At 39.1% G+C, this 10225-nt stretch overlaps 1 non-coding gene across 1 annotated transcript; it reads left to right on the top strand.

Moving 5' to 3' along the window:
• Positions 1-3999: 3999 nt before the first annotated feature.
• LOC127089048 (small nucleolar RNA R71) lies at positions 4000-4106 on the top strand. The gene has a single exon (XR_007790827.1). It is a non-coding gene; the product is annotated as a small nucleolar RNA R71 (small nucleolar RNA).
• The last annotated feature ends 6119 nt before the right edge of the window (positions 4107-10225 follow it).

Here is a 10225-nt window from a genome sequence, read left to right as displayed (position 1 = left end):
GTGCAGCTATAGCTTCAATCCACTTAGACACATAGTCTACAACTACTAAGATATACCTATTTCCTAAGGATGGTGGGAAAGGTCCCATGAAATCTATACCCCATACGTCAAAGAGTTCTACTTCCTGAATGTTTCTTAGAGGCATTTCATCACGCCTTGAAATGTTTCCAGTGCGTTGGCATCTATCACACTTGACAATGCAAGCATAGACATCACACCACATGGTAGGCCAGAATAGGCCAGCTTGAAGAATCTTAGCGTATGTCTCAGAGGTGCTCGCATGTCCACCATAAGGTGCAGAATGACAATGCTCGATAATATTATTTACCTCTTCTTCTGGAATGCAACGGCGAAAAATGCCATCTTTACCCCTTTTGAAAAGGAGCGGTTCGTCCCAATAGAAGTTTCTCACATCGTGGAAGAATTTCTTCTTGCGGTGGTAGTCAAGATCAGGGGGTACTATATCAGCAGCCAGGTAATTAACGAAATCTGCATACCAGGGTACGCTACTTATTGCTAAGGAATTTTGAGGGTGCTCATAAGGATCTAGGTTATTATCTTCAATGGTTTCTACTTTAGCTATCAGTCTATTATAGGCAAAATCATCATTTATGGGTACTAGTTCTGGTTTTAGATGTTCTAGCCTAGAAAGGTGATCAGCTACTACATTTTCAGTGCCTTTTTTTACTCTTATGTCTAAATCAAACTCTTGTAGTAATAGAATCCATCGGGGTAATCTGGGCTTGGCATCTTTTTTACTTAATAGGTAACGAATGGCAGCATGATTGGTGTAAACTATAATTTTTGCTCCTACTAGATAAGATCTAAATTTGTCTATAGCGAAAACTACAGCGAGTAATTCTTTTTCTGTTGTTGCATAGTTAAGTTGGGCAGCATCTAGGGTTCTACTGGCATAATAAATGGCATATAATTTTTTATCTTTCCTTTGTCCTAGAACGACTCCAACTGCATAATCACTAGCATCGCACATTATCTCGGAAGGTTCCGACCAATCAGGTGGTTTCATAATGGGTGCTGATACTAATGCTTGCTTTAAAAGATAAAATGCGTCATTACATTTTTCATCAAAAATGAATTCAGCATCTTTCAGTAAAAGTCCGGTTAAAGGTTTAGTTATTTTGGAGAAGTCCTTAATAAAACGCCGGTAGAATCCAGCTTCTCCAAGGAAGCTTCAGACTTCTCTGATGGTTTTTGGGGGTTTTAGGTTATCTATAACTTCTATTTTAGCTTTATCTACCTCTATGCCTTTTACGGAAACTATATGTTCTAAAACTATTCCTTCGGTCACCATGAAATGACATTTTTCCCAGTTTAGCACGAGGTTCACCTCCACGCATCTCTCCAGGATTTTCTCAAGGTTAGAAAGACAATTGTGGAAATCAAATCCGTAAACCGAGAAATCATCCATAAACTTCCATGATACCATCTAGGTAATCTGCAAAGATTGACATCATGCATCGTTGGAAAGTAGCTGGGGCATTACAGAGGTCGAACGACATTCGTTTGTAGGCAAAAGTTCCATAAGGGCATGTAAAGGTAGTTTTTTCTTGATCTTCGGAGTGGATAGGTATTTGGAAGAATCCAGAGTATCCATCTAGATAGCAGAAGTAAGAGTGTCTGGCTAGACGCTCCAACATCTGGTCTATAAATGGTAAAGGGAAATGATCCTTCCTAGTTGCTTTATTTAATTTTCTATAATCTATACACATCCGCCATCCTCCTTCTAAACGTTTTGCTACATGTTTGCCTTTATCGTTTTGCACGACTGTGATGCCTCCCTTTTTAGGTACTACATGCATAGGGCTCACCCACTTACTATCCGAGATCTGGTAGATTATACCTGCCTCAAGTAACTTAAGAACTTCCTTTTTAACAACATCACTCATTATAGGGTTTATTCTTCTCTGATGTTCCCTAGAGGGTTTTGAATCTTCTTCGAGCGAAACCCGATGCATGCATACAGATGGGCTTATACCTTTCAGGTCAGAGATATTATATCCTAACGCTGAGGGATATCTTCGTAAAACGTCTAAAAGTTGGTTCGTTTCCTTTTGGCTCAAGGTAGCACTAACTATAACTGGACGGTTCATCTTTTCATCGAGGAACTCATATCTCAGGTTCTTAGGCAGTTCCTTAAGTTCTAAGGTTGGTTTCTTAGGGCATGGCATAGGATCTGGGGTAAGGGATAAACATTCGTAAAGGTTATCATCGATGTAGGGTTTTTTAAAGTCATCATCTTCCCTTATGAGAGTTGATGGTAACTTAATTGTTTTTATAATTTCTTTTTGTTCTAATTCTCTAACACATTCATCAATGATATCTAAGGCATAACACGAGTCTCCCATCATAGGTGCCATAAGAAATTTCGAAAGTATAAATTCTATTTTCTCGTCACCTACCTCAAATGTCAACTTTCATTTCTTGACATATATTATGGCTCCTGCAGTCGATAAGAATGGTCTACCTAGAAGGATTGGTATATCATTGTCCTCTTTGATGTCCATGACAACAAAATCAGTAGGGATAAATAACTGACCTATCCTAACAGGAACATCTTCTAAAATGCCTATCGGATACTTAACAGATCTATCGACTAACTAAAGTGACATCTTAGTGGGCTGTAATTCTCCTAAGTTTAACCTCTCACAAACTGCTAAAGGAATTAAGCTCACACTAGCTCCTAAGTCTAGAAAAGCTTTTTCGATGACATGATTACCCAAAAGGCAACGAATGGAGGAATTTCCAGGATCTTTATCTTTCTTTGCTAATTTGTCCTTGGAAATAGCATTACATTCCAAAGGCTTCGGATCGTCAAGTCTACATTTGTTGGTAAGGATGTCTTTGAGAAATTTTGCATAAGAAGGTATTTGGGTGATGGCTTCTGTGAAAGGGATTTCTACATGAAGTTTTTCTATAACTTTAATAAATTTTTGATATTGTTTATTGATCTGGGTTTGTTTGAGTCTTTGTGGATATGGTATAGGTGGTTTATACGGCGGGGGTGGTATGTAAGTTTTATCTTTAGGTTCCTCTCCTTTTTCTCGACCTTCCTGGTTTTCAGATTCCTCTGGTTCCTTTACTTCGTCCGGGGGTTTGGTACATTCCTTAGAAGTTTCGGGTTCACTCAATCTAGGGTTTGGTGGCTCATCATAAGCGTTCCCACTTCGTAGGGTAATGGCGTTGGCTTGTCCTCTCGGATTTTGTTGAGGTTGTCCAGGGAATTGTCCTCCAGGAGTAGTCTGAGGGGCTTGGTTTAAAGCTACCTGAGAGATCTGGGTTTCAAGCATCTTGGTATGAGTAACTATTTGGTCAACCTTGGTTCCTAACTGAGTAATTAATTCGTTAACATGAATGTTTTGGTTCATGAACTCCTTGTTTTGTTGGGTTTGAGCGGTGATAAAATTTTCCATAATTTTCTCAAGGCTCGGCTTTGGTGGTACAGGTTGCATAGGTTGATTTGATCTTGGGGCTTGATAACTAGGTCTCGGGGGTGCATTATTTTGAATAGGGTTATTGTTTTTATAGGAGAAGTTCGGATGATTCCTCCATCCAGGGTTATAGGTATTCGAGTATGGGTTTCCTTGGGTGTAGTTCACTTGCTCAGAGTGGGTTTCGTTTAATAGACTGCATTCTGCAGATTGGTGTCCTTTGGTTCCACATATCTCACAATCCGACAAAACTGCGGCTACAGTATTCGGGTTTATGCACATATGCTCGACTTTAAGGGCTAATGCGTCCATTTTAGCTTGCATCATCTATATAGAGCTTAGTTCATGCACTCCTCCTTGGGATTCCTTCTTCTCAACTGTCGCTCGTTCGACTCCCCATGATTGATGGTTTTGAGCCATGTCTTTGATGAGGGCACTAGCTTCAGGATAAGGTTTGTTCATCAGAGCACCGCCTGCGGCAGCGTCGATGATCATCTTTGTGTTGTAATGAAGTCCATTATAGAAGGTTTGAATGATGAACCAATTTTCTAAACCATGATGTGGGCATGCTCGTAACAACTCTTTATATCTCTCCCAAGCTTCGAACAACGATTCTCCTTGGTTTTGGGTAAATCTAGTTATATGGTTTCGAAGAAAGGCGGTCTTACTCGGGGGAAAATATCTAGCAAGAAATACTCTTCTAAGGTTATCCCAAGTCGTAATGGAATTGGGTGGAAGGGAATCTAACCATGATAGGGCTTTATCTCTAAGGGAAAAAGGAAATAATCTTAAACGTATTGCCTCAGGAGAAGCTCCATTAGTTTTAAAAGTGTCTGCTAATTGAAGAAATATTTTTAAATGTTGGTTTGGATTCTCAGTAGCGAGACCTACGAATTGTCTCTGTTGCACTAGTTGCAACAGGGATGGTTTAAGTTCAAAATTATTAGCTGGGATGGTTGGGTTTACTATACTAGAACTAGGTTCTTCATTAGATGGTTGAGCAAAATCTTTAAGAGGTCTTTGGTTTTGATCTTCAGCCATAGCTCTCTTAATTCTATGAAAGAATAAACGTGCGCGAGCGTAACGTTCAGGTTCCGCCAGAGGGTATACTAAGCTTAAACTTTTGGTGCTGCGAGTTCTTCGCATTGACCGGCGGGAAATAGCCTAAGTCTAAACGATATAACAACAGGAAAATGAAATTTGACGAAATTGGTCCCTGACAACGGCGCCAAAAACTTGATGCGGTGTTTCGCAAGTATACGAACGCGTCAGAGTAATATAAAAGATTGTCGAATCCACAGAGACCAAGTGTCAATCTATCGTTATCTGTCATTATGGTGTTTATCAAAGGCAATCGAAATAGGTGTTTTTTGGAGTGTGCAATGAAAAGTAAAGTATCGAAATAAAATATAATTAATAAAGATAGGGTCGAATGTAATTCACATAATCAATTGATAATCCAAGTACTTGCTAGTAGAGCTACTTATGGGCAGTGTTTCCTACTTTGAAAAGAACTAATTTAACAGGAACTGTCGCTTTCGCGTATTCGGAAACGAGTTGTACCCCCTAATCAAACCCTCTTATTGTCACTTATAAAAAGGCGCGCATTGCGTTAGAGTAGTAAACCTATTTTTAAGAAATATAGTATCTTGACTAAGTTGAAAAGTATTATAACGTGGATTTCTTAACCAAAAGAGGTTCTCACGAACCAGACTCTAAACTTATAAACGCGTCTGAAAATAGTTTTAAAGTCTCTTTTCTTCTTAATGTTAAAATCTCTTAATGAACTAAACAAAGCGCTTTCGCTGTTTTTGAAATAGTTAAAAACAATTAAGTTTAGAAAGACGTTGGACGACTTTCGATCTTACCCAACGGAATTGAAGTGCGGGAAAACTTAATTTGAAAGTTAAAATAGCCCTTAAGTGTTTCTACGAACAATTGTACGGATTACTGGTTCAATTACGATCCTTACATTCTAACCTTATAAATTTAGCTAGACATGATAAAGTAAAAGTGCATTAAAATAAATAAAAGTAGTGCGAGTGCGGAAAATAAATAAAAGTAGTGCGAGTGCGGAAAGTAAATAATTTAAAGCGAGTGCAAGGAAATAAATAAAGTAAAGCGAGTGCGAGGAAATAAATAAAAGTAAAGCGAGTGCGAGGAAATGAATAAAGTAAAGCGAGTGCGAGGAAATAAATAAGAGTAAAGCGAGTGCGAGGAAATAAATAAAGTAAAGCGAGTGCGAGGAAATAAATAAAGTAAAGCGAGTCCGAGGAAATAAATAAAAGTAAAGCGAGTGCGAGAAAATAAATAAGATAAAGACAAGTAATAAAAAACCTGCTCCAATCGGAGGGTTGAATAAATTACAAAGCGGAAATGAAAATGGCGGCAGGATTAACTTTCTTCCAAAGTGCTCCAAACTCGATTACAGACTCTATCACAGACTCGATTACACAATTATGGTAACACTCCAATGCGAAGCGGTTACCACTTTATAATACTGAATATATGCCTAAGTGAAACAAAGTTTCTCTGAGTTTGCCTCTGCTCTAAGTTTGGATGATTGTAAAAGTGAACTCGATTTTCTATTTATAAGCAAGTAAAAAGATGGAAATGACTTGGATGCCTTTCAACTTGAAAATGGGAGGGAAAAACTTTCCTCTTGTGGCGCCCGCCACAAGGCCATGGCGCCCGCCACAAGCACAAAATGAGGCGCCTTAGTGGAAGTAGTCGGGAACGTGGAAGTTGAGCTTGGACACGTCATGGCAGGGTCTATGGCATCAGCCATGGGGTAGGCCACAAGAACAAAATGCTGAATTTTAGAGTTTTTGACTCTTTTTCGCTCCTTTTCTCGACCGGGGCTCCGATTAAAATAAAAACCTGAAAACAAAGAAAAACATAGCAATAACACAACAAAATGATAATAAAACAACTAGAATGCATGTGAAATCGGAGTCGAAAATACGGTAAATTTCAGTGTTATCACCAGTATCTACAGTCGTTTTTCAATTCCACGTACGCTTGGTCTTAGATTCCCATCTTCATATTCTTAATCTTCTCGCAAGCTCTTTTGAGGTTGAATTGCTCGCATAAGAGGCTTCGATGAACCTTCTCCCTCTCTAGATGTTCCTTAGCCAAGAGATCCTTGCACTTCTTGAGAGTGGTCCTAAGCTCTAGGATTTAGGCTTTGTAGTCTTCCCAAGATTCTTTCTTCATTGCATTAGACCTCTCAATGGTCTTCTCAAGGTCCCTAATGGTTCGGTGTGCTTGATCTAACTTGTTGTTGTGAGTGTCTAACTCAGAATTGGATCTTAGTAGAGCATCATCAATCTCGATTCTTTGGACTTCTACTTCCCTCAGTCACATCCTGTTAGTTTGCAAACTCCTCACTGACTTGCTTACCCTTGTCTTCCAAGGCATAGTTTTGTTCCTTGGTGCTACCAAGTTAGACTCGTAGTTGAGCATTTACCAACTCTAGCTCTCGTATCTGGTCGGTAAGCTTGTCCATGTCTTCTTGCAATATGGGCTCGGGTTCGGCCTCCAACGATGAAGAGTCAAAAAGGAAGGGCATTTTAGCAACCCTAGACCTCTCTTTTACCCATACAAAGTAGGGTTCCTTGGCTAGGATGTTCTTTTTGCCCCACTCTTGGTCGATCCAGATTATGCTTTCCTAAGCTCTTATCACTCTTTTCACAACTGAATTGAATGGATCTACAGTGTTGATGACAAAAGGTACCAGGTACTGGTCTTCTGGAGGACTTAGCATGGCGTACCTCAATTGTCTCTTGAGTAGCACATGGTTGTAGTTGATGCAACCATGTGTTCCAATTAAAGGGACGTTTGGAAACCCTCCACACCTTGAAATAACACCCTTGATTTCCCATTCTCTCTTGTACTAAAGGATTGAACTGGATGAGAGAGATGCAGATTTTTGGGGCCAAGATAAATTATTGTAAGCGAAGGGTCCTCGTTGAGGCATGTGGGTCCTCATCCATAAGTCTAAAAGGGGAGCATAACAGAGAAATGTGCCTCCTTTTTTCTCATGCCTTGTATGGAAGGTATAATAGAAGTCCGCGATCAAGAATGGCATCAGGGTTCTTAGTTAGGAAGATTTCCACCGCCAAGTGATTTAAGAACTTGTCTACGTTAGGGAATATAATAATTCCATAGATAAAGAGTGTTGAAGTTGCACTGCAGAAATCTGGTCTTTCTTCCTTAATCATCTTCCAAGCATGGTTTTCAAGGTGTTTTTGTGTTAAACCTTTAGCAGTACCTTTAGGTCCCTAGTTGGCCACTAGTTCATTGGCGTTGATACCTAGGATTGTAGAGAGTTCGAACAATTAAAATCCTTCTTATAAACTTGGGGATGGGATTATATTCCTTTATCGGTCAGTTGAGAAGCCTTTCAATGTCTTCTAGAGTTTGGGAAATTTGGAAGTCCGGGAATGCGAAGCACCTTAGAAGGACATCATAATATTGAGACAAAGTGGTGATTGCACCATAGTGTAAGACCCCAATTTTGACCCTAAGATCCCTCATGGCATCATAACATTGCATTTGCAAAGCCTCAAGGATCATATGCATCTTGGTTCCCTTTACTTTTGGGTGGGGTCTCTTCTTGTGAGTGGTTTGAGATCACCAAGCATGCTTGAATTGTATATCATTGCTTTTCCTATTTTGTTTACTAACCAAAAACACAAAAATATGTCACTAACATCTTTTGTTTGTAGCTTGAGCAATCACAAGGTCAAGAGCTTCAAGGAGATCCTTTGTGTAGAGATATGACCAGGCGAAGATGATAGCAAGCATGGTAATGATTCCCAAAGCTCTCATCCAACAAATATGCCTCCCTAGCATCTCAATTCGTCATTTTTATCAAAGCAAGTCAAGGGGTTTGAGGTTTGTTCCCCAAGGAAACCCTAGTTCATCTGTGCACCACAATGCCTTGCTCTTGAAGCAAACTCAGCCCATGATCAAATAAAATCAAGGGAAGTGCTTTAACTCATCATTTCATGCATATTTTAACTTATTTAAGTGTCCTCAATCATCAATTCATCAACATATGAGTCATGGACTTGAGAAGTTGATCAGTCAACTCATCTGACTATTTTGAAATGCAATGAGACCTAACTTTTATTGTGTTGATCAAATGCAGATGATCCCAAAAGAAAAAATGTTCTTAAGAACAATATGAACAACCTTCATGTTCATCAAAAATTGATTTGAGGCTTGGAAGGTCATCTCCCATTCCATTACATTATAGGTCATTTTGATTGAAACCCTAATTTTAGGTCAACTTCCCAAGGACATAACTCATTCATTGTTTATTATTTTGAGGTGGGATCAAATGCATTGGAAATATTAAGATGTCTAATTCAAATGTTATGTTGGACAAAATTTCAAAATCCGAAAGGAAATACATGTGATAATGCAAAACATTATAGGTCACTTTGGACCAAATGCATTGAAAGGCAAAAAAGTCCAACTTCAAGTGCCCATAACTCTTTCATCAAAAATCCAAATGATGCAAAATTTAAGTCCATTTTGATTGTCTTGAAAAGATCCACAACGTTGATGTTGGAGGGTTTTTCATTTGGGGCTTGCATCATCAAAACAGAAGGGCTTGAACATTGGCCAAATTTAGAAACTTTGCCTTTACATGTTTTGCACCTTGCACTTTAAACTCAAAATTCACTAATTTCCACACTTCAAATGGATTTTTGCCCAACATAACAATTGTTCCTTACATCAAAACCTTTCCAACCATTACTCACATGCTCATGTTTGGATTTGGCAAATGGCATTTTCGAAGAGGGGAAGTTTTTGGTTCAATTATGCATAACATATCAAAACTCCATGCACAAGCCAATTCACTCCAAGCTACACGTCCAAATCATCTCACACTCATTTCAGATTGCATTTGGCATTGAATTTGGGCCTTTTGCATGATCATGCAAGCCCATGCAACGAATATCCAATTTCATGCACACGGATTGAATCACACTTGCCTTGCCTTTCCCTCTATAAATAGAAGCCTTACTCCATTCAAATATCATCCATGAATCAACCTGAAATGCTGCTGAACTGAAAACCTAACCTCTCACCAAAGGAGCTATTTCACTTTTCTTCAATTTTTTCAGATCTAAAATTCAACTACATCTGTTTGAATCTTTGGATCTAAAGCTCCTAGACCTTCATTCTTTACTCCATTGATCTTCTGTTTTGCCAAAGGAAGCAAGGAAGCAAGCTCAAATCTCCAGAATCCAAGGTTGTTCTTCAACTGGTTTTTTTCTTTGAATCTCATCAATTATTGATCTATTTGCTTGGACATTGTGTTTGCTGAAGTCCTCTTCATAGAGGCAATTGTTTTGAGTGCTTAATTGTTGAAATCCATGAAGTTCACATGAACACCACAGAATTTCCATCTCTGATTTCTCTCAATATAGAGATCTAGAGTGGAATTGAGTGGTACAGGGATGATGTACATCATCCCAGCTTTCCAATGATGTATGGATCGTGTATTTTGGTTAAGCTTTTGAAACCTGCAATTCTGGCCGAAAACTGTGATGTTCACTGGAGAAGACGGTGGTTTCCACCACCGTCCCCACGTGGATGAGTTTCAGCCTTTGGATCAAGCTTCTCAGATCTAATCTTGGCCATTGCATGTTATGACTTTTTTTAATTCAGCATGTGACGCGTTTGACTCAAGCCTTTGGTACGCGCGCGCTTCAGGACCATCAGATTGGCCACGTCAATTAATGAATGTGATCCAACGC

The sequence above is a fragment of the Lathyrus oleraceus genome, chromosome 5 (genome assembly GCF_024323335.1).
Source record: "Lathyrus oleraceus cultivar Zhongwan6 chromosome 5, CAAS_Psat_ZW6_1.0, whole genome shotgun sequence".
NCBI classification, from domain to species: Eukaryota; Viridiplantae; Streptophyta; class Magnoliopsida; order Fabales; family Fabaceae; genus Lathyrus; species Lathyrus oleraceus.
Note: the sequence above shows the minus strand (reverse complement) of the source record. Positions and strands in the feature narration are given on the sequence as shown.